We start from the raw sequence: 25717 nt of genomic DNA, 5'->3' as shown, positions 1-25717 counted from the left end.
CACACCAAAAACTTTTTACTAGTTGAACTTTATAATTTTTATTTATATTAAGAGATAGAATCACTGGCGGAGCCAAGGGGAGGCTCCCCCCGCCCCCCCCCCCCCCCCCACCCCCAACGTTTCACAACAAAAAAAAAATAATAATATGACTTAATATTTTTTATTTATATTAAGAGGGAGATTATATAAAATTCGTGTCATATATACCTATCAATATCTTCTAGATAATATAATCATACAAAACACAACTAGATAATAAAATTATCGCAATGAAAAAGATCAAGCCGGCCCCCCTAAGTATAATTCCTGACGGCCGCCCCCCCTGAGTATAAATTCTGGCTCCGCCACTGGATATAATATAACAAAATTCTTATCATATATACATATTGGTATCATCTAGATAATAAAATCATACAAATTACAACTATATAATAAAATAAGAATTTACACATGTTAACTTTGTGAATTTACACCTGTTACTTTCAAATCAAACAGCCATTTGCCCCTGCTCTGTGACTATGTGACCTGAGTGAATTAAATGGCAAAAAAAAAAAACACCACACCAAAAGACAGGCATACCCCTCGCATTGTTTCCTCCGGTCCCTTCCGCTCGACGGCTGGAGCACGCGGCTAGGGTTTTGGTGGCCGCGCTAGGCGGCGTCCTCCCGGCGGCTGGTCCCGCGCCTCCACTCCCTCCCTGCATCTTCCCCCTCACGACCGAGCAGAAGCAAAGGGCGGGCCTCGCGGGCACGCGCGCCCCGCCCCGAGCGGGCGGCTCCCCCGGCAGGCGGCGACGGCCACCCTCTCCGGTGGGTGGCACCCCCCACCCCCGCCCCTGCTTCCCCACCCCAGCAGCAGAGGGCGCGCGGTCCTGCTTCCCCTAGCAGCCGAAGAGGGCGCGCGGGCCTAACTCCCCCCGTAGCAGCAGAGGGCGCGCGCCCCGTTCTTCTCCAGCAGAAGCTTTCCCATGGCTGAATCGAGCTTCTTGCCTGATTTGGTTTCTCCGGCGGAGCTGTGCAGGGTTGGTGGCTGTGTGTCGTGCGCTTGTCATGTCCAGAGAAGCAGATTTAGAAGAGAAGGGGGAGGTTGAGCTGTAGGCGGATTAGGGCCTGCCTGAATTGGTTGTCGATGGGAAAATTTCGTACAGGAGAAGAATTTCAGTTTACTTACTTCTGAACTTTGAAGCCTATTGGAGATCTGTTCAATAGTAGGTTTAAGTATTGAATTGAATTATCTTGTGAGATGCTGCTTATTCAGTCACAAAAAATCTAACTCAAGTTTCTTTTCAAGATGTGGGATCATTATAATCTTGTACCTGCTGCTATCTGTCATCTGCTTGTATCTGTCGCACTTCGGAAAACAGAGCTTGTAGTGTGTCGCCGTGTATGTGTAATTAGAAAGGGAACCTATCCTGTGCAAACCAAGCAAGCTGTGCAAACTTGTAAACTTTCAATCAAGATCGTAGGATCCCCATCCGATGACTAGGGAGAGAGGTGGGGTAATTTTACAAAAAAACGCCCGCCAGCGCTCGGTCTGTTTTGCAAAAAAGACCCCATACGCCCTCAGTCACAACGCGCCGATCCCCTCTTTCTTCTCCCCTGTCTCGCGAGTCGCGATTGGGGACGGTCCTCCGATCCAGCCGGCCGCCAGAGGAGCCGCCCCCTTGCGCTCGTGCCCTCCGCCGACTCGCTCACGCCGCCCGCCGCTCCCGTGCTCGCCGTCCGCACAAGCTTTGCCGGATGGAGATGGCCTTCTGCCACGCCCGCCTCAACGCTGTGGGGCTCCAGCTTCCACCACGACCAGGCTCCGCCGCGCCGGGCCACGGCCACCCGCCTCCACCTCGCCCGCCACGACGCCGTGTCGGAGGCGCTGCGCCGGTTCCTCGCCGGTCCCGGGGTCTCCTTCGTCGAGTCGGGCTCTGCGTCGCTCGGGGACTTTGGATGTAGCCAAGGTTGCGTAGGGTTGCCTGAAAGTGCAGGTTCTGCGACCATGAAGTACATGTAAAAACTGTATCTCAGTTGCTCGGTGCTGTGTAATGCCAATGGCAATTGTGCCTTCTGTGTGTAATGCCTGAACAAAAGGATGTTTTGATGTCCAATTTGTCTAAAGCTAAAGCTAATATGTACTACATTCCTCCTTGTCATATTGTTTTGTAACCCTGTGAAATGTCAATGTCAGATTCTTTGTTTTCTTTTTCATATAGAGTTATACTTCATCTTTGTTTTCTGATTGGTTTTCTAATCTCTCTTTTGCTGCATCAGATATAGTTTTAATCAACAACATACTGGAGTACAGTCAAATGTTTCAGTTTAAAATTCCAGAAGATTCATAGGATAGATTCTGAAGCAAGAATGTTGCATATCAATTGTGCAATCCCTCCTGGAGTACAGTCACAACTGTTTTGGACTGATACAGTGATCAGCATGCTACCTCCTGGAGTACATATGACAGCAGAACATAATAATCGCAGAAAGAGCATGCTGATTGTAGCAAAACTCAGCAAAACTCACACACTGAAAATTAGCACAAGTACAAAAAGGTGTTTACAATCAGCCAACAACGTTGTTTGGGCAATTTCGTGCATCATGATCCACTACTAGCTTGCATTTTCCACACTTCCGTTTTCTTGGTGCCTTCTTCTCCTTGCTCTTCTTAATTCTTTTGCACCGCCCTTTGGACTTGATATCATTTGGTGGATGTATCTCGACTTCATGTGGAATTTTGCTACCAAGGAACGATTCAAACTCGTCATGTTTAGTAACTGTAGCAGCAGGAATGATCTTTTGGAGAGGTTCTACAAGGTTGGATAAACTAGAATATAAAAACTCCATCCCTTGTTCAGAGTTCTTGGCCATTTGGATAAGATCTTCAAACTTGTTGCGTGAATCTGAAAAAAAATTTCGCATTGCCACCTCCTTAGGATCTTCAGCCTTTTCATCCAGAAGGTTACCTTCGTCGTCGAAGAACACTTCTCTGTGAAAACAAAGATCTGATCAGCACTATTGCACATAGAAAAACATTACATTCATAGAACAAAACAAAACAGCCGTATAAACTCACCTTTTACATTTTTCTCCCATCTCTTCATAATATAAATCGATGGTATCTCATTGTGCTTCTCGCCTCTAAGCACTTGTATAATATGACGGCACGGGATGCCATAGGACTCATATAATTTACAGGAGCACGTACCAAACATGTTTGACTTGTTCATCTGAACCACTCGCTCTCTTCCAGATAGGCTACTGATGGTGACAAATTTCATATCTTCGGACTCCAAAATCCCTTGAATAATGCAATGGTCTCTTGCAACTATGAGTTGTTCCTGAAACTTACTAAAAATTTCATGTGTATATATTGCACTACATTGCTTCTCCATGGCCCATGGTGTCATCAATTTAGGATTGGTGTGAAGACTTGCATTGTCGGCTTTCAACTCCTCTTGGCGCTGGCACTCCAAAGCTGTGTCAAACCTTAGCCAAAACTCAACAAAGGTCAATTTTCGATGAATGAAACGGTTAAAAAAAGAATTTGCACTCTCCGATCGTGATGTAGTCCTAAGGATTCCTGCTAGAGGTATGTCCATAAAGTATGCTGGAATCCATGATTCTCGAATATCAAACTTTGTGGAAAACCACTCATTTCCCATGAGCCCATATGTTGTCATGATAGAATTCCATTGAGTCTCAAACTCATACGAATTCTCGGAGCCCCAAACACACTTGTGTAATGTACGCCAGAACTCATCATCCTCTCTTATGGAGGGCCCGACCTTCTCAGGTACCTTTTCCATGATATGCCACATGCAAAGTCTATGAACTATATTTGGTAGAATCTGAGCAATAGCAGCCTTCATGCTCACATATTCATCTGTTATGATTAGATGAGGTGCTACTCCACCTGTAGCCTTAAGAAAGGTCTGAAACAACCATACAAATGACTCGATCTTTTCATTAGCCAAGAATGCTGCCCCAAGGAAAACACTTTGCAAGTGATGATTGACTCCAGTAAATGGCACAAACTTCATATTATATTGGTTAGTGGTATATGTTGAATCTACCGAAAGCACATCACCAAAAACACTACAGTTTTTCCTGCATGTGGCATCTGCCCAAAAGACACGAACAAGTCGTCCTTGCTCATCCACCATAAACTCATAAAAGAAGGCAGGATTTACTTCCTTCTTCCGCTCAAGTTGTCCCACAAACATTTGTGCATCAGCATCCTTGATTTTGCTCCTCAAGTCACGATAATAGTTCTTCAAATCCCTCAGCGTGCAACCAATATTCTGAAATCCACCGTCACTGACTTGGAGAAGTCGAAATGCCTGGGATGTGCCAATGCTAGCCTTATAACAATTGAACAAAGTACTCTTTGCCCTCTCACTAACTTACGGTTGGATCTTAGCAAGTGCCTTTTATCTGGCGACACAAATCCATGGCTGTGCTCCTCAACCATTGAATGTATTCGATACTTCTTGTCACTGCAAAGCTTGACAACAATATGTGCCTCACAGCCACATCTGGTTTCCATCACATTTGGTGTCTTCCTTTTTTTTCCGGATTGATCACTAACATCTTGTACGATCTCCTTTCTGTACCCTGCCCTTGAACAACAAAACCGCTTGAATAATATTTCCTCATTTTGCTTCTTGTGCTGACCAACACGAACAGAGAAACCAGCTTCGTGTGCATACGATTTATAAAATATCTCCACATATGTGAGTGTATCAAATATCATTCCAACCATAGGCTTCAAATGTTCACCGTCCACTACACACAAGGACAGTATCATGATCAGATCAGATCAATTTCTATCAAAATGAAGATGAAAATCTTAAAGAACAAACTAACCACGCCATGAAGGGCTGCCACTTCCAAGTCCACAGTGCGCGTGCATGCGGTCCATGGCGTCGCGCGTGCCAGAGTCCATGGCTTCGTGGGCGAGCGGCGACTTGCAGCCGTCGAGGGCGAGCGGCAACTTTCACGGTCGTCTAGGGCCAGCGGCGGCTCGTGGCTGTCGAGGCGAGCGGGGGCTCGCGGCTGTTGAGGGCGAGCGGGGGCTCGCGGCCTTCGAGGGCGAGCGCCGGCCCACGGCCGTCGAGGGCGGAGGGCGGCTCGCGGCCGTCGGAGTTCATGGGGTCGATCGTGTACGGGAGAACGAAGAGGCGGCAGGGCAGAAACGAAGCGACTCACGTAATGTGATTAGGGAGGGGTCATTTGAAAAAAAAACGAGATTACTAAGGCTAATGGCGGGCGTTTTTTTGTAAAATTACCCCACCTCTCTCCCTAGCCATCGGACGGGGATCCTACGATCTTGATTGAAAGTTTGCAAGTTTGCACAGGATACGTTCGCAATTAGAAAAGGGGTTAAAACACAAATATTCTAAATAAAACAGGGGTAAAAACGTATGGGCAAAGTTGTCCTCAAGTTCAAAAGTTATCACCGATAGAGATACTTCACAGAGCAGGGGTAAAGTCTGCCTTCGTTTTAAAATCGTAGGGGTAAAATCATAAAGTTAAAAAATAAGGGCAAAATCACTATTTCACTTCAAAATAGGGGTAGAAACGATTAAGCCCCTAATAAAATCACCTATACGAGCACATCCGAAAGACAATAGATAATAAAATCATCTCTATAAACACATCTGAAAGATTGGGCCGATAAAATCTCAAGATTTTACGAAATCGTTGCTTTGCTATCAACGAGTATGCCGACTACCACTAAAACAATAACGTATTAAATCATAGAATATATATATATATATATATATATATATATATATATATATATATATATATATATATATATACTATTTTGCTATTTTGTCCAACCGGCGCGCCTGAGCCAGGCCGAGCCGTCGACCCATTTGCACCTAGGTCAACCGGCGTGTGAATTAATCAGCACGTCTTGACGGCGCCCCACCAACTCCCACAGCAGTTCCTCTTTTTTCCGCCAGTTCTTCTCTTCGTCTCTTCGTCTTCTCTCTGCTGCTCCGTTTTTTCTCTCTGCTTCCGTTTTTCTCCGCCGCTTCGCCGCACGTGGTTTTCGGATTTCCGCCGCGCACTTGCTCCTCATTGTCGGAGAAACTTGCCGTCCCCCGAAGGAGGCTCTCGTGGTCGTGGTTCTCCTTCCTTCGACCCCGCGGTTCGTGTAACTACGCCATTGTTGGCACGGAACTAGCATCCTGAGCAAGCACCGTCGTCGTCGTGGGGCGTCGTCGCGAGTTTCGCTGTTGTCGACATTTTGATCATCTTCCTCAAGGTATTCCCCTTATTCTCCCTCATCCTGTGCACATCATTCCGCCCAATCGGTACCTAGGGTTTTGAATAGGTTGTGAATTTGTTGGTCCTTTTTATGCGGATGTTCATAAATTAGTCTCTAGTTTTAGTCTAACGGTACTGGATCCCTTCTTTTTATTGTCAATCTTAATGGTCTGTTCGTTGGTAATTGTATGATGGGTACTGTATGTTTGCAATTTGTACGATGGCACTGTGTGGTGTAGTGTTTTTTTGTATGATTTTTCCCCAATGTGTTGTTCCTAAATTGATTTTCTAGTTTTATTTCTCTTGCTACTGGCTGCTTGTTTAGTTGCAAATGTAATACCATTTATGTTGCAATTTGTGTTGCAATTCTGTTGTCGTTAGTTTGCAAATGTAATTCCATGTATGTTTCCATTGTAATATCCCGTATGTTACCATTTTTTCATGGTTCTGGAGCTCCTTTTTTAGTTGCAAACTTAATGCTCTGTATGTTGCAATTTTGTATGATGGTACTGGACTGCCTAGTTAGTTGCAAATGTAATACCCCACTATGTTACAATTTGTAGTTTCTAGTTACTGTTTGATGTGCTTGAGCTTTTTTGTTTATGCGTACGTTGCTTTAATGAATCTCTAGTTTTTTTGTCATGTATCTGGTTTTGTTGTTTGCAACCTGTGCATGTAATTGTTATTTCATTGCACTCCCTATCATCTTTTTTTAAAGCAGACACTAACCTTTTTTAGACATAATAGCGCTTGGGATGGAGCCTCAGCGGTCGTCCCCTCGTTTGAAGACGCTACATAGGGGAAGAAAGCAACTTCCTATTCCTTCACAGCCCCATCCAAGTGATGACGATTTTTCTGATCCTGTGTTGTTCCTAAATTGATTTTCTAGTTTTATTTCTTCTGCTACTGGCTGCTTGCTTAGTTGCAAATGTAATACCATTTATGTTGCAATTTGTGTTGTAATTCTTTTGTACGTTGCAATTCTATTGTCGTTAGTTTGCAAATGTAATTCCATGTATGTTTGCCATTGTAATATCCTGTATGTTACTATTTTTTTCATGGTTCTGGAGCTCCTTTTTTTAGTTGCAAACTTAATGCTCTGTATGTTGCAATTTATATGATGTTACTGGACTGCCTGGTTACTTGCAAATGTAATACCCCTATATGTTGCAATTTGTAGTTTCTAGTTACTGTTTGATGTGCTGGAGCTTTTTGTTTATGCGTATGTTGCTTTAATGAATCTCTAGTTTTTTGTCATATGTCTAGTTTTGTTGTTTGCAACCTATGCATGCAATTGTTATTTCATTGCACTCTGTATCATCTTTTTTTTGAAAGCAGACACTAACATTTTTTATACATAATAGCGCTTAGGATGGAGCCTCAGCGGTCGTCCCCTCGTTTGAAGACGCTACATAGGGGGAGAAATCTGATGCTTCCTCGTTTGAAGATGCTACATATGAAGACGCTTCATAGCCCCATACAAGTGATGACGATATTTCCGATCCTACACAACCTTTTGTTAGTGTCGATGATCTTGATGATCATTTTGAGCCAAGTCCAATCGCAACAATCCCATCGCCTGATCGCCGTGCCAATAGAAAGAGGCGTCGTGGGAAGGGCAGTTCCACCATATCTCAGGCAGTAGATACTGCTGAGGTAAAAAAAATTAATGTACATTTTTTCTGTTTGAATATTTTATATTTGTTTAGTATTGCAATCATATTTGTTTTTTTTGTTTTTGTTTTTTGCACAACCTGTAGATAACAAATATCTATCTTGTTAAGAGGGATAGGGCAGTGTCGCTTCGTTGCTCTCCTAGAAAATTTGTTGATCTTGTTAAAGCAACACCTGATGAAATTAAGGACAGATTACGTGCAATGGGTTTTGGCGGGTTGTTGGAGTTTAAGCCTACTTCATTGCCTAGGATGCTGCTTATATGGCTCATGGATAAATTCAATCCAGAGTCTATGTCTCTAGAGCTCGACATGGGCAAAGTTATTGAAATCAATGAGCATGCCGTTTGGTGTATGTTCATGCTAAATAGAGTAGGAAATGACCCCCAAAACATGGATATGGTAGAAGCACGAGAGATGCACAATAGTTTGAGTCTTCAGGTACATGGTGTAATGGGCAATAAAATACTTCCCAAGGTGATTAAGGAGAAGATCTAGTTTCGTACTCTCCAGGGAGATGTGGCAGTCAAGTGTTGGTTGATGCATGCATTCTGCATGTTACTTTTTGCAAACACCGACAACTACATTAGGCTTGATGATATCATCTAGACTGCGGATGTTCGCTGCATTAGTGGAATTAACTGGTGCAAAGCAGTTGTTAACGACCTTCGGCATGTTGCTCGGCTGCATAGGCATGAATCTTTTGTGAAGGGGAAAATCGCACCCATCAATGGTTGTGGAATCTTCCTTGTCGTGAGTTATCTAATCATTCTCTTTTTTTCCTCCTTCTATCCCATTCATGAAATTGGGTTACATTTATCATTGCAACTAGTGCAGAGTTATAGTTGCAACTGGCCTTTTCTTTTTTATTGTTTCAATTTTTTGTTTTGTTTTGAGGTTTGCTGGTTATATGGAATCATTGCAACTAGTTTTTCTTTTATAGCTTTGCAACTATCCCTATCCCAAACTTAGCATTTTTCTGGTGCATCTTCTTTTTTTTAGAGTTGTAATTGGGATGCTTACTTTTTTGTTTTGTTTTTAATTATAATTGTAGATGCTATATCTTGATCGCCTCCAGCACAATCTGAACATAGATCAAGCAATGTTACCTCGTTGTTCTTTGTTCGATAATATGTTGATTGAGAAATTAGCAGCATTGGATCACAGGGGAGATGTAGCTGGTGGAGTCATCAAGTTTGGCAACCTCTAGGTGATTTCTATTTTTCACATGTAAATATTTGTTTTGCAACTGCTTGGCTTTGCATGTTGCAACTTGCTTTGCCTTTTTACAGTTGCAATCTGTTTTTTTTCACTCACGCTCCATTGTGCCTCTATGTTTTTTATTGTCTTCAGTTGAGGAGTCTATCAAGCACATGCTACACTCCACCTGTTGTCGTACCCTTACCCATCATGGCACCTATCGCTGCACCTATCCCTAAGCCTGCACCCTTCTTTGCCCCATCTGCTGCTGCAGCCGCTGCTGGACCTTCTGCTCCTTCTAGTAGCACGATGGGTGAAAATGTTTTGTTCAACTATCCGAGTTTCTTCTCAAGTTTTGGCCAGGAGCTATTCAATTTAGTTGGAAGAAGCAAGAAGAGCCAGGCTAAGAAAATTTTGAAGAGTTTCGATGCTAGTGCTACCGAGGCTCAATCAATGATGAGGAAGGCTCATGATCTAACAAGGAGCGCTAACGAGCTTATGGGTAAAGCCCATCATGAGTGTTATGTTGGCATCAAGAAACTCTTGGATGATGCCCAAGCTAAGAAGTTTGCAGCGAACTTGAAGATGATGAAGAAGGGCAAGAAGGGTTGTTTATTAGGACCAAAGAGACTTCGGTCGGAGTGTGGCAAAGCATCTGCTTCAGGACACGCTGAAGGTGAACAACGTCCCTCGAGCACAAACCCTGAAGTAGATGTTTCAATGCAAGACCGTCAAGAAGTGCATGATGATTTGCCTAGTACTCCAGTGCATGATGATTTTGTCCCGCATAATGATTTGCCTAGTACTCTAGTGCATGATGGCAGTACTGCACAGCAAGAAGAAGAGCACTCCCAGCCGCAAAGTAAGGCTGATTTGCCATGTAACCAGTTTTTTTAATAAATTTCTTTGGTAGTTTATGAATCACAAATCTTTTTTTCTTACACATTTTTTGTCTCCTTTTATTTTTATTGTTATTTTCTTTGTAGCACCGCGTGCATTATGTGGTGAGTCGCATGCTATGGATGACATAATGTATTTGTTGGAATCTCCATCATTATCTCGTGAACGTGCTCCACGACATGCAGTTGCCAATAGGAATGCCTCTGCAATCTCTAGTGATGAGCAACAAAGCTAATCCGAGGTAAGGCCCTAGTGCCTGTCTGTGTTTTGAGTTGCAACCAAGCTATTTTATCACTATGCAATCACACACTCATTTATGTTGCAACTCCCCCCCCCAAATTGCACATTGAGATGCAACTGGTTTCCATTCATATTAGCAACTAAATCGTAATTACTAGTGGGCAAGTCCATTTCTTTTTTTTGTTGGATCCTTTTTTTGCATGCACAGACTTTTTATTTTTCATTTGCATATTGAGATGCAACTGTGACCCATCAAGATTAGCAACCAGTGCATTTGCATTGTTGCAACTGTCACCATCCATAACTTATCACAACTTTCTTTTCTACACTTTTTAGGGAGACGCTCATCAGGAGGTAGCGGAGCACGATGCGTCTGATGGAAACCAGATTGACCAAGAAGAATAGATTCCGCATTTGGTTTCAGACGCACCTGTACATGAGCTAGAAGGACCGGTCAGCTCGAACTTGATTGATGTAGGTGTTTTTTTCCAAAAGCTGCAATCCATATGAGTCTTTAGTTGCAATCTAGATTACAGCCGTGTTGCAATCCATATTGTTTTTTATACATGTTTTTTCTCTCAATATGTTTTCAGGAAACTCTAGCAGAATAAGTTGTTTGCCCCTCTACACTTCCTGTTGCAATTGAACATGTTGTGAGCATGCATACTCTTTCTTCAGAATTTTTTCTCAATTCAGTTGTTATTTGGGTTAGAATTCATATTCTTACAGACTTTTTTCTCAATTGAAACAAGAAGTTGATGCTTCGCATGCCTCAGATGATGAGCAACCAGTTGCGCCAGATACAGACACATGCAGAAAAGGAGGCAATGTAGATTATGTAGCTAGCCTCACAGGCGATGCTCCTTCCCATGTTGGTCCACAAGAAGGTGGTGTACTGGAAAATCTAGATGTCCCGACGGTGCATGAGGTTCCACATTCAGCTATTGAGCCTTCAATTACATACACACAAAGGTCTTCACGGATGTCTAAGGATGTTGAAGCTGAAAAGATGGAGAAGAAGCAGGCTGCTGTTGGGAAGAAGGCAGAGATTGATGACCAGAAGAAGCAGGTTGGTCAGAGCAAGAAGGGAGACAAAGAGTTGATGAAGCTTCAAGTTGAAATGGATAAACAGTTAAAGCGCAATCAAGATGCTTTGAATAAAGACACTGTGCAGGCTCAGGAAGCTACAATGAAGAGGATCAGTAAGATGTTGGCTACTCAAGCTAGAAAACATTATGCTGCCAAGCGCAAGAAGTATGAGGAAGATCTGGATAGGCTCCGCAACGAGGCCGATGTTGAGCTTGCTATATTGCACTCTACAATTCCTGAGGAGGCATGGTCTAGCTCATCTGCTTCATAGATTCAGTTCCCTGCAGAGTCTGAAGACGAGATTAGCAACTTGACACCACCAGTAAGACTCTTGTAGGAAGAAGTATTCGAAGGGTTGGTAGACTTCAGCGAGGCTCAAAGGTTAATTTTCTAGTGCCTTGGTGATAGGCTTTTGTTGAAGCCGAGGAAATATCTATCCCCTTTCATTATCTGAAAAAGCCGGCCTAACGTACCTCTTGCCAAGGCGATTGCATTGAGAAGGAAGATCGTCACTGATGATGAATTGAAACGGTATGCTCGTGCACTCTGTTTCTCTTTAGTAATTTATTTTTTGTATTCTACCATCATTAGTTTGCAAATTTAGTAACATATATGTTTCAAATGTAATGCCCTTTTTTGTTGCATTTTGTTATTGTACTGGAGCCCCTGAGTAGTTGCAAACTTAATGCCCTATATGTTGCAATTTCTATGATGGCACTGTATGATTGCAATTTTTGTATGTTTTTTTTTCTAATTTCTTGTTCCTAATTTGATTTCTAGTTTTATTCTTGTAGTACTGGACTGCCTACTTTAGTTGCAATTGTAATACTCTGTATGTTTTGCAATCTGTGTTGCAATTGTCTGTGTGTTTGCAATTGCATCATCATCAGTTGCAAATGTAATAGCTTGTATGTTGCAAATGTAATACCCTGTATGTTGCAATTATTATCTGTATGGCACCGTATGCCCTAGTATTTTGTATGATTTTTTTTTCAAATGTGTTGTCCCTTAATTGATTTGCACTGTATGATTTTTTCTTTTTTTTGCAGTACTGTCTTGATCGAGTTTGCTCTTTTCTGTACCCTTACTGGTGAGGACCTGCTTTCCAACTTTGCTGATGAAGCACAAGGAGAGATTATGGTGGTCGACTTTTTGGTCCACTGCTTAAGACACGATGATATTGTTCACAAAGTGGATTCTGTTGGCTACAGAGTGTTCCTCACCACTACTTTCTTTGTGAGTTATTTTGATACATTGGTTTTCGTCCATCCGTATAATATTTTATATTTTTTCTGGCAAAACGATGCCCTCTGATCGCTTAAATTATTTTTTCATTCTTTTTTTTAGTTTGTTGTTTTAGAGTGCCCAAAAATTTTAAATGATGATTCATCTGAGATGGCTGAGTTTATTAAAGTGTGGAGAACTCTTGAATCTTAGCTACAGCACTATGATCTGTCCAAGGCAAAACTGGTTAGCAATCTAGCATCACTACCAGTAGCAATTATTGTATGCCAAGATATGCAACTGGCATTTTTTAAACTTTTTGTTTGTTGTTGTGTGCGCGTTTCATTAGATAATTACTCTGGTTATTTTTTTGTAGATATTTGTTCCAATCAGGGATGGAATTCACTATTTTGTCTACTGCTTCAACATGTTGCACCAGCGCATAGATGTGCTTGATTCAAATGACTACTTCTTGAACTGCACCAACAAACTTGATCGCCACGAGGCTGTTTTTGCCAAGATCCCCATCATCGATGCTGCATTCTAGAAGGTCTCGAACCAGAAACTTCCTCGAGTTCACAGATGGAAGAGGCCTTTTATTAATGTAACTAAGCAGGCACTGCTCGACGATTGTATGTTCTTTATCTGGAAGTACATGGAGTACTATGATGGGGAGAAGCTAACTAAGGAAATCAACCTGGTGAGCTTCATTTCTACCACTTTTTTATCTGTTTTTATTTTTGCATCTTTTTTCAGCTTGTTCTGTTACCTGACATGTGTATTAACTTTTTCAAATTCCTCTGTTATTTTTTTGTTTGGTCTTGTAGTTCAAGGGGACGATTTACAGGTCCGAGCTGATGCACTACCTAACGTTCCATCCCCTCAATCAAGTTGATCTTCCTACCTCGCTTGATATATTTAGAGTTGGGGGACGACGGATTGAATGGGACAGTGGTAGTAGTCAGTAGAACATTTTTTGTTCGTTTGTTTTTAACATGGTGCATATGTGGCTGGTGGAAGTCAAGTTGTGTAGAATCATAGTTGTTGCTGAAAAACTGTTAGAAATCTGTGCAGAATGTTAGTTGTGTATATTAGCGCTCTAATGTAGGTCGTTGTGTATACACACTTTGGTGTTGTGCACTCTTGGGGGCAGGGAACTATGTAATCACGTCTGGTACCAGGGCATTTTCAACTGGCATAGCGAATCGTATTCCATCTCGGCTATCAAATGAGTCACGTCTGGTACCAGCAGAGTTGCAATTTGTGTATGATTAAAGTTGCAATCGGCTGATTGTCTGAGTTGCAACTGGTATGCAAACGCATGTGCAACCAGACGTCCGTCATAGTTTTAATTTGCCTATCACTGTAGGCACAATTGGTCACCACCATGGTTGCGTTTTGCGCACGACGGAAGTTGTAATCGGCTGACTGGTCTGCAACTAGCAGTTTTGCAACTGGCGTACCTAACCGAAATGCAACTGTCATATCACTCGATTTGCAAGTGGTATACAAACAGTTCAAGGGTTGAGTTGTAACTGGTATATAAACGGAGCTGCAAGCAGCTGTCCAGGGTAGTTGCAAATTGCCTACCCAACCGGAATGCAACTGTTTTATGACGTAAGTTGTAATCGGCTGACGGTCTGAGTTGCAATCCGAGGACATCTGAACTCATCATTTTTGCACATATTATAATAGTCACGACTTGGAGTTTTGTAATTGGTATGACAACCAGAGTTGCAATTTGTAGGTTGTAGTACACGCAGATTCATTCAGATTTAGTTGCAACTTTTTTTTTGTTACTGGAAAGAAAACAAAATAAATAATAACATTATTTATGGGGGAACATGTAGCTACATGATTTTAAGTACGCGTGGAGATTCATTCAGATTCATAGGCGTTGCCATCACTGTCCTCACTATGGTCCCCTTCTTGTTCTTCATTCTTTTCCCTCTGTGTTTTTGGCTGACCTCTCTTTCTCGGAGTCCCACCTTGTGCTTTGGCAGCCCTCTTTTTTATGTTCTCTACTGCTCTGCTCCTGTTTGGGTTTAGCGGGCATGTTGTGTTGTAGTGTCCAGCAACATTGCATGTGTGGCACACTTTTTTCCCATAACTCCTCGTGTATGTGCTATAAGGATTATTAGTTCCCTTTATCTTTTCAGCACATTGACTTTCCTTGCCATATTTTCTACCTTTTGTGCGTGACACTGGTGGCTCAGCCAGTGATATACCAGCAAGGAAGTTTGTAGAGGTTGGATCAAGGTTGATCTCAGCCTAATTTTCATTTGTCTCCACAACAGCTACACTACAATCTAGCGTCGATGCAGCAGCATCAACATTCTGGATTGTATCAACAGCTTGCAACTCCCCACTTTTTGCCCCTGACGAATTGGTTAGATGCATAGAAGAATCAACTTTTGTGGCTTGGAGAAGCTCAATTCCAGGAGTGATCATATCAAGATGTCTCACAGTTTCAGCGTAAGCTCGATCTGTTTTGCTCCCTGCTCTGCCCAGCCTCATTAACTTGGGTAGCAGTTTTGACATCCGTGACTGCTCTGTGTCTCCTCATGGCCCAACCTGCACAACATCATTTCTGTCCCATGGAACCAGAGATCTTGCATCACGCGTGTATCGTTTGAAAATGTACTTTTCTAGTATGCTCTGCACCTGCAGGTGGGTGAATGCCCTTATGATGTGCATGCAGAACAACCCTGCATTTTTCTAGTATATTTTGTTTAATACATAGAAACACCTAGGTACATTTGATGTGCAACTGGATAGGTATCAAGGTTGCAACCAGCTTATCTGTGTGCCCCCACTACTTGCATTCGCATTCATACACTCCTGCTTCCTTGTCATCCACCACTTTAAATGCATGTTGCACCCAGCAGAAGCTCCCCGCACCCTTCTCATGCCTCACCAAATAACCATTCCTGACTTCTAGATTAGGATTAGGTTCTATGAGAAATGCTGTGCTGTTAGCATATTCCCTTTTGTATTCCTGGTACACAGCTCTCATGTACACTCTGCTGAGCTGCTCATCAAACCTTGATTTGCAAGCTTGGATGACCTCAGCATGCACAAAATTCTTTTTGTGATCAAGTTGCAACCAGCAGCAGGAATGATTTGTTATTTTTTTTGAAAATAACATACCTGTGAGTAGTGCGTCTCACTAGCATCCATGTGGTCTGTGTGCAGAGGCGAGTCAAGCACCCTCTTCACAAACATGTGCAAGGTTGTAGTGTTGTTAACATAACCATCCTTCAGTACCTTATTCTAGCTTTCTGATCTCTGTGTGGATGTCATTCTACCGCAGTACATCCCTTTGAAGTATGTTGCAATCTAGCTCTTCCTCTTTTCCCAGAGTGCATTTATTGCTGGGTTATCAGCTATCTCACACTCATGTACCAGCTTGTTCCACTCCTCCTCAAACTGTGTAGGCCCTAGTGGATAATTTATCAGAGATTTTGGCCTCTCCTTTAGGTTTTTATCTTTGTGTTGCATGTACAGTTATCGAGCTCGTATTCCCATGCCCTTGTGATATGCTATCTGCAGTTTCTATGTTGCAATTTGTCGAACACTGTCCTTATTGCTTCTCTCATTGCTGCATCCTCTTCTGTAGAAGGCACAAAAAAAGATATATACAAACATATCTATCAAACAGTAGTTTCCAAAATGAACCAGCAATACAATAGGGTTGCAACCCATACAACATCTAGTTTGCAACAGGAGAATCCAATTTATTGCATTTGTTCAATTATCAAGTTTGCAAACCAGGAACACATTATATGTGCAATTGGAGTAAAAGTTATACCTGTCAGGGTCACATAGGGCTAGTGCCCCCATGCAGTTCTTGAAAGTTTCAAACAACCATTTGAATGATTCAGTTGTTTCGTCCCGAAGCAGAGCTTGCCCAAAACTCACATTCTTTAGGTTGTTATTGGCACCCACAAACATGCCTAGCGACATGTTTTTTTTGTTTGTTTTGTGGGTCGTGTCAAAGGTGATCACATCACCAAAGTCCTTGTATTTAGCCCTTTGACTAGCGTGGCTCCAGAATATGCTCCTAAGAACCTTTGTTTTCGGATCAAAATCCACGTCAAAGTAAAAGTACTCGTTGCTTGTCTTGCATTCTCTAAAAACTGAAAAAGTTTCTCCAGATTAGCATCCTTTTCCTCCCTTGCTTGCTCAGCATTCTTGGAACATAAAAAGAAATTAGTAAATTATTTTTTTGCAGCTATGAGCATACTTTTTTTCTTTTGGAATTTTTTTTCTGGACTTAGCACACAGGGACATACATGTTTTTGACATCTTTCTCTATGAACGGCCAGTTTTGACAGCCACCATATAGCTCGGACATGACATTCATCGTAGCCTGGTGCGCTACCCCATTCCTTGCCATGATAGCAAATAGGTCATCTAGCGCTGCGTCCCTTTGTTTGTGAATATGCATGTACCTGACCATCCTGGGAGACGGGTGCAACTTGTGGTTGTGTGCTTCCTCAACATGGTCGAAGTACCATTGGTTGGCTTTCTTATCTTGCTTTACCTTAGCATATGCAGGGTAGCCGACTCTCTTTGATGTCTTTTCAATCTGTGGTTCGTTATTCTCTTTATCTGTTTTTAGAAACCCCTCTCGGTTGCAAACCTAGTCTGCAGTCTCCTTGCTAGTTCTCTTCACCCTCACACTGAACCCAGCCAATCTTGCATAATCACAGTAAAATTCGTAGGCTTCTTTTTTTGTCTCGAATGTCTGCCTCACCCTTGGGATAAATACATCTAGTATGTTTGGATCCTGCAAAAAAAGAAAATACGTGGTGCTAAATACTGAAAGGATCAAGATACCCAAGAGGGAGGTGAATTGGGCTAATTCTAAATTTCTTTGCAATAATTAAATCCTATGGTTAGCCCAATTAACCCCTTGTGCCTAGAAAGTGTTTATAATAGTTATACCGCACAAAAGACTTGCAAACTAAGTTCCAATCCTACTCTAGCATGTCAATTCTATGAATGTAAAGACAAGAATTAAATTGCTCAAAGTAAGTGCTCAAAGTAAATGCTCAAAGTAAATAGAGAAGGTAGAACGCGGCGATGTTTTGCCGAGGTATCGGAGAGTCGCCACTCCCCACTAGTCCTCGTTGGAGCACCCGCGCAAGGGTGTAGCTCCCCCTTGATCCGCGTAAGGATCAAGTGCTCTCTATGGGTTGATTCTTCGACACTCCATCGTGGTGAATCACCCACAACCGCTCACAACTTGAGTTGGGTCACCCACAAGCTCCGCCGGGTGATCACCAAGCTCCCAATCACCACCAAGCCGTCTAGGTGATGGTGATCACCAAGAGTAACAAGCACAAACTCTCACTTGACCACGACAAGCCTAATAAGAAGGTGGATACACACTTTGCTATTCTTGATCTTCACTAATGAGGGCTCTCTTTGGGATTCTCAAATCTCAATCACCTCACTAGGACCTTGCTCTTCTTGGCACTCTCTAAGGTGTTTCTCAACTGTTGTAATGAGCAAAAGTACCCCCACACACGAGTAGAGGTTGTATTTATAACACCGGCTGAAAAACGAACCGTTATATGCCTCTGCGGGGTGACCGGACGCTCCGGTCATGTTGACCAGATGCACCGGTCAGTAACCCTGAACTCCAGTGGTTAAGTGTTGACCAGACGCTGCCCAGCGTCCGGTCAGCACTGACCGGACGCATCCGGTCACGTTTTTTCCTCACTGGAACCTTACTGATGTCGACCGGACTCTGGACCCCCAACGTCCGATCACTTGCTGAGCAGCGTCCGGTCAGCATTGACCGGACACGTCCGATCAGAATTCTCCCTCTCTGGGACCTTACTGGAGTCGACTGGACACTGGCCCTTAGCGTCTGGTCACTTCCAGACGCTTTCACCTTAGTCAAATGAACTGATCGGACCCTGAGCCAGCGTCCGGTAGTATTTGACCCTCCATTCACTTCCAACTCTCGATCATATGTGAATGAAGTTTGCTCCATTGGATCAAAGGGCTGTTATGGAGCTACCTAGTGCTAGTTTTAACAAGTGTGCACCACACCTAACTCACTAGACTCACCTAGGTCAAACTACCCGTTCATACCCCCCTTAATAGTACGGCCAAAGAAAAAACAAAGTCCTAAACTACTCTAAGTGTCTCTCCAACTCCAATCGACACTTAGAACTAGTCCATCCTTAACCTTGTCGTCCATCCTTTGAAAACCGAAACGATTTCCATCGTAGGGGCATGACAACCTTGATTGCCCAATCGATCTCCATTACCGTGACCTAACTTAATTGTTTCTGCAAAACACACGTTAGTCACAGTAATCATGTATTGTCATTAATCACTGAAACCCAACTAGAGGCCTAGATGCTTTCAAATACAAATGAATTCTGGTGCATAACCAAAAACAGATAGAGTTGCAATTACAATATCACATCTAGTTGCAATCAAGCCAGAACTCATGTTGCAATCCTTCATGTGAAAAATCCAAATGTTGCAATCATAGATAAATAATGTTGCAATTCTCATCATTAGTTGCAATCACATTACAACCCCTAGTTGCCCTCTCAGATAGAGTTGCAATCACAGTACATCCACTAGTTGTAATCAAACTATAAATAATGTTTCAATTCTCATCTGAAGTTGCAATTACCAATAGTTACATGCATGTACGTCACAGATAGAGTTGCAATTGATTTTAGCCAGTAGTTGCAATCAAAGTACAACTAATGTTGCAATTCTCATGTGAAGTTGGAATCAACACATCTGAAGTTGCAACATACATCAGGCACAGTAGTTTATTGTAATGACAGATAGAATTTCAATCACAGTGCATCCACTAGTTGCATGCATGTATGTCACAAATAGAGTTGCAATTAGTCCCTAACCATTAGTTGCAATCATACTACAACTAATGTTGCAATTCTCATATGAAGTTGCAATCAACACATCCGAAGTTGCAACATACTTCAGACACACCAGTTTATTCTAATCATAGATAACAGCGCCGCCAAATAAAAAATCATGCGATCCAGGAGGAATCGGGGGTGGAAATCGCAGTTGCAATCAGAAGAGATGCTCACCGGGTGAAATCTCTAACCAGGATCAGGAGTGATTAATGCTCCAGGAGGAATCGATGCGGGTGACGTCAGATTAGTCGTGTGATGCAAGGCATCACCCAATCCGCGGGGAATGTCCGCTCTCGCGACGGGCGTGCTCGTCGGCGGAACCGGAGGAGTTGCGACCGCAGATGTAACCGGCGCCGGAGACGATGCGATCGGATCTCCACCTCTCGCGACAACAATCGCCAGCTGTTGATCCATCTGCTCTGCTGGAAGTGGCGATTCAAGTTGGGGTAGCGATGGCGGGGCTATGGGCGCAGCGCAACTTGGGGTAGCTACGATGGCGGCGAGGGAAGTAAGTGGGCGAGATTTGGCGGCGGCGGTGGCTCTGTTATCTGGGGCGAATCAAGGGAAGTGGTGAAAATTTGAAGGCTCAATTTGAATTTGGAGTCCAGAGAGTAAAATGGTTGTTTCCTTTTAGGGGGCTCTCGATACAGCTAGAGTCTGGTAGGTCTCGCCCTCGCCACTCGCCGCGCTCTGCGCGTCTCGCCGCTCGCGCTCACGTGTCGGGTGCACCCGCTTCACAGAATGCATCTAGGTGCATTTTAGCCTCGTCATATATATATATAAGAAAATACGAGCACCCTGTAAGTCAATGAATTAACTCAGATGGTCACCATAAGGAACTTAACCAGTTAAGTTGCGCTTGGTTTTTATTAGTTGAATCTTTGTAACTGGCCCATGCTTGTCCTATGTATAATTCCTGGTTCCGCCATTGTTGTTTTATGCAGCAAGGGTTCCAAAGTGGAGTACTGCACATTGACGTGCACCCACGTACTACCTAAAACCTGCCTGCGCTGTACGACTGTACCTGAAGAAAAAAACATCTGGCACATCGGATCAGGTGGCCAAAATAGGGTTCCATGCCACTCCGAAGGAATGCAGAACAAAAGCAGAATGCCAGATGAATGAACAGAGATGCAGGATGCCAGAGCTGCAAAAGTTTCTCTTATGGTGACCGTCTTAAAGGGTTCGCTTATGCCAGAGCTGCAAAAGTTTCTCTTATGGTGACCGTCTTCAAGGGTTCGCTTGTCTTATAATCCGTATTTTTTGGCTTGTCTTTTTAGTCGAAACAATATTTTTCTCTCACAACAAATCAGCTAGAATAGTATTTCAGCTTGTTTTTTTCAACGAAGCGAACGAGACCTCTGAAGATTCAGCTTTGGCCTTACTTCAAATCTTGTAAGGTGCTATTCCAAATGGTCCAACATTTTTTTTTTGCAAAAATCTACTACTCCTAGGAGTACTTTGAGAGATAAATCTGGCTCATTGTCTCGTTCGCTTGGCTGATAAGTCATGGCTAAAAGTACTGTTGGCTGATTTGTTATGAGAAAAAAATATTATTCGTTGACTGAAAAAGTACGATTTATAAGCAAGTCGACCAGCGAAAAGACAGGCCTAGAGATGCGTGTACCAACTCATCTCGTGACAATTTTTTTTTTAAACTCATCTCGTGTGACCCATGAGCCCCCTCAGCCGGTTTCTCAGCACAGACATCATGGTCACTCGAGAACGCTTCGAGTCGCCGCCCCTTTTTTCTATCACGGACCACCAAACGGCAATGCCCTTAGCTGCCGGCTGGTCTAGAGAATGGCCAGCCATGCCATCCAGTACAAAAACACTGTGGACGACTCCACGCGTTTGCAGTACAGAGCGTCGCTGCTGGGCAGGGCATTGTACTACACTCCCGCCGTCCCGCGGCAGCGTCGGAAGCAAGGCGTCTCCATTTGGAAGTGACCGGTGTCCTGCTGTCCGACTAGATGTTGTCTCTCTTCTTTGCTTGCTCAGTTGCTCTGAAATCTGAATCTGATTAGGGCCACGTTTAGTTGGTGCCTGATTCGGCGCCGCCCGAATTGGCGAATGTACTGTAGCTACAGTACATTTTGTTTTTATTTTGTAATAATTGTCCAAACATTGACTAATTAGACTCAAAACGTTCGTCTCGTAAAGTACAACCAAACTGTGTAATTAGTTTTTGATTTCGTCAACATTTAGTACTCCATGCATGTTCCGCAAGTTTGATGTGACGGGGAATCTTCTTTTTACATAGTGCCAAAGTTGGAAATTTAGTGGAACTAAACAAGCCCTAGCTAAAAAGATCGTTTTCCCGCTTTAGGAAAAGTTGGAGATACAGATACTTCACCACACCAACTTTAGGTGGACAGACACACCAACGTCACCCCACCGGCAATGACACCAGAGAACGGACTCTAGCGCGCGGGCGGGCCCATGCACCGATGTTTGTTCCACCAGAGAGATGCAGCATGTTCGTTTCATCGTAAATAATCATAGATTATTTACTGCTAGCTGGTTTGACTGGTTAAGTGTGAGAAAAAATACTATTCTAGCTTATAATCCACGATCGTATACGATTATATAAGCCCAGCCGAACGGGCGGTCTTTCACGCCACTAGTCATGACTCATGACTCATGCGTGTAGTAGTAGGTCGTGTTGTTCTTGTTCAACGAAATGTTGGTGCTTGTTTGATTGGGTTCGGATTACAGATTTCCAGCTACAAAACACATCCAAATGTGACCTAAAAAGATTGTATTTTGTTGGCTAGATTTTATAATGTACCCATCAAGATTTACTATAATAGCTCATCCATTCCAAATTATAAGACATTCTAATTTTCTCGAAGAGTCAAAGCATGTCAGGTTTGACCAAAATTATAGAAAGAATTACAAAGATTTATGACATCAAATATGCATAATGTAAAAACATAGTTAAAGAAAGAATCTAACATACTGATTTGGTATCATACGTGTTATTAGTTTAACGTATAAAATTGATCAAACTTGAGATGTTTTGACTCTCCAAGAAAGTTGGAATGATTTATAATTAGGGATAGAGGAAGTACGAGAATTTGCCCAACCTTGATAAAAGAAGATAATGGATGCCAATGATGAATTTGCCCCACCAATTTTATTCAAATGTAAAAATTAAGGGCATTCTAGATAATGGCTTTGCTCGGCTGTCTTTTTTCTAACGGTGATATTTGTCGTGGTTGCATGTTTTTTCCTCTTTTTAGCACTATAGCCACTGAGGGCACCACCAACTAAGGCCGTACTTGGCCTTGGGCTAAAAGGACCGGTACGCGTAGGAAGCTGTGCTCTCTAGCTAACAGACTTCCATCGGGAGCAACCTTGCTTTTTTTTTACTATATCATCCCATCACGTTCCTTTCATATCTGTCTTTTTCTCCGCCACTGCTCTACTTTTTGTCCATAGACCAGACTCCCAACATTCTCTGGTAGTAGCTTCGTCCTTTTAGCCCTTGTTTAGTTATAGGAATTTGAATTTTGGGGTTACTGTAGCACGTTCGTTTTTATTTGGCAAATATTGTTCAAATATGGACTAATTAGGCTCAAAACGTTCGTCTCGCAATTTCCCACCAAACTGTGCAATTAGTTTTTCTTTTCGTCTACATTTAATGCTCTATGCACGGGCCGCAAACATTCGATGTGACAGGTACTGTAATAACTTTTTGGAAGTTGGGGTGAAACTAAACCAGGGCTTAACCGAGGAGATCACTACTTCTTTTGTAGGCTACTCTACGCGCTACGGAGCTACTAGTCTGTTTGGCATGAATGTTTGGAGTCAACGTGGAGTCTATGACAATACGCCACGTCCTTGTGTCGGGAAAGCCCTGAGCGCTACAGTCGATCAGGCTTATTATACATGCACACTAACATCCCACGACATTATTATCCACAATTTTAGATTCTTCTTTCTTGAAATTGAGAATTTAAGAATCTTGTGATTTCATTTACTATCTAAATTGTAATAATCCGCAGATGATCTAACCATTGCACTACCATTTCCCGCACAAACGCGACGATTAGATTATTGCATCCATGTCAGCGCCCGCTTGAGCGTCTCCCGCTCCCGCCACGCCACACGAATCCATATCGATCTCCTCATCCGCTTTCGAGGGGGCCTGGTGCGCGGTGCGCGCTGAGGCGATCTCCGCTCCGGTGAGGCGACGGAACGGCAAGCAGCTAGCGAGTGCGACGACAGGCCGGCCTGACTGAGGTGCGGCGCGACGTGGACTGCATTTTGTTGGCCGGCCGGGCCGGGGCTAATCGCATTTGCGGTGGGCGAAAGGTGCGTGCTTTCTGCGTCGCGCGCCATGGATCTCGTCTCCTCGACACGGAACGAATCGGGCGGAAAGAAGCGGCCCCTTTGCTGCGGATCGCGCGGGCAGGAAATCGGCTGGCTTTTGAGGCCGGCAAGTAGGCAGCCTGTTCGGCAGACAGTAACCGATCATTGATTATTTGCTGTTGATTATTTTGGTACGAGAGAAAGATATGAGCAAGCGAACAGACTGAGGGTTGGTGACATTGTAGCTAGGATACGTGACAGTGACACATGCTGCGTCCATCCTGGTGCGTGACGCGGTGGCGGGACGGTTCCCTGCCTGTCTGTCTGCACCCCGCGATTTGAGTGGACAGGTTAGTTGTAGTATGTGCGTGCCAGGTTAGTAAAACACGCATACGCATATAAAACCAGTTAATCATTCACTGCTGCTAGCTAATGACAAATGGATATTTTGGTCACGACGACGACCGTGGTAGGAGATGTGGAGGTCCCTCTCCACTGTTGCCGTCGTCGGGTCGGATGAGCAAAGCCGATGCTTGCGTTGTGGCGGACGCGAACGCGACGGACGAGGGCGAGAAGTCAGCGTCGGACTCGGACGTCTGCGGAGCCGGTTGCCGTGTCTCGTCAGCCCACGCACCCACGCTTGGCTTGCAAACCACCCCAACCCCGGGCCCGTCCAAAGGCCCCCCGACCCCAACCAAATCAAACCAACCTAACCACCCGCACTCACCGACGACGCATGACAGGGGCACGGCACGGGCGCCTTCCTTCCCAGTCCGGCAACGGCAACTCACCGGAGCCCCGGGCGCGCGCGGCCGCGCTGCTCCCTTGGCTTCCCAGTTCCCACCCAGTCCAGTCCTAGCGGTCCCGTTCCCGTGGCGGCTCCCAAGAGCCCTCGCCGTTTCCGTTTCCTTCGAGCTACTGCGGCGCGTCGCGCGTTGAGGCGAGATGGGCTACCTGGGCACGCAAAAGCGTGGACCGCGTGGCAGCGGCGTCGAGTCGGAAGTAACACGTGTCTTTTCAGTTCATCCGGGTGGCCGGACAGGTTCCGTTAGCATTAGCACAGACGCCAACGGTCCAACATATACCTGCATGAGTGCATATATACTAATCTATTGTCCAGTGTAAGACGGGGCATTTTTTTTTATTTCTTTCAGATTTAGTGTTACTTGTAAGGACAATGTTTGAAGTGTCGAATCTGCGCTGCCAGTTTGTATGTTCTTTTGTTTCTTTTAAAAAAAAACGAGTTTGTATGTTGTTTGAACTTTGAAGCCATAAGCCATTGCTCAAGAATCAGGATCTCCCTTCGCATGAATCTGGTCCAAGGCTAAAAACCTATTGTATGTAGTAGCTGTTTCGTTGACCTACCGGTCGGAAGCACCATGCTGATCTAGAACTTCTCCCTCCACTCCACAATGGCTGCTAAGCTCGACATGCATATCCACGCTTCCAAATCCTAAATAATATATAAAATCTAAACACCACAGGTTTCTTCTTAACCACCGCATCCCTCAGGAAATTCTTAGCTGCTTTTCTTTTACACCTCGGCCCCCTGCTCTCCCAAAAACACATCCCGGACCTCTTCTCAACTCAAAATTGTCAACCCCTGTTTATTTCCAAAAAAAGAGAGAGAAATGAATAAACGAGGGTATCGTCGCTACCATTACATATGCAATTATGCAACTGTATCTAGAATCTACATTGACATGGTCACATGGAGGGGTACTTTGCAATGCTGACGTTGGAAAACCAAGTCAAACGAAAGAGCTAAGCCGTCTAGACATCTGAAAAAGTCAAAAAGGAAGAGATCAAATGCAAAATTTGCGCCTCCCAGCTAAACCCACCAAGACATATCTACAAACACCCCCGTACTCTGCAAACCACCCCGATT

General features: G+C 43.7%; 1 pseudogene; it reads right to left on the bottom strand.

The window, feature by feature from the left end:
* Nucleotides 1-2549: 2549 nt before the first annotated feature.
* On the bottom strand, nt 2550-4908 carry LOC136526393 (protein FAR1-RELATED SEQUENCE 5-like; annotated as a pseudogene).
* Between the last annotated feature and the right edge of the window lie 20809 nt (nt 4909-25717).

The sequence above is a fragment of the Miscanthus floridulus genome, chromosome 19, assembly GCF_019320115.1.
Source record: "Miscanthus floridulus cultivar M001 chromosome 19, ASM1932011v1, whole genome shotgun sequence".
NCBI classification, from domain to species: Eukaryota; Viridiplantae; Streptophyta; class Magnoliopsida; order Poales; family Poaceae; genus Miscanthus; species Miscanthus floridulus.
Note: the sequence above shows the minus strand (reverse complement) of the source record. Positions and strands in the feature narration are given on the sequence as shown.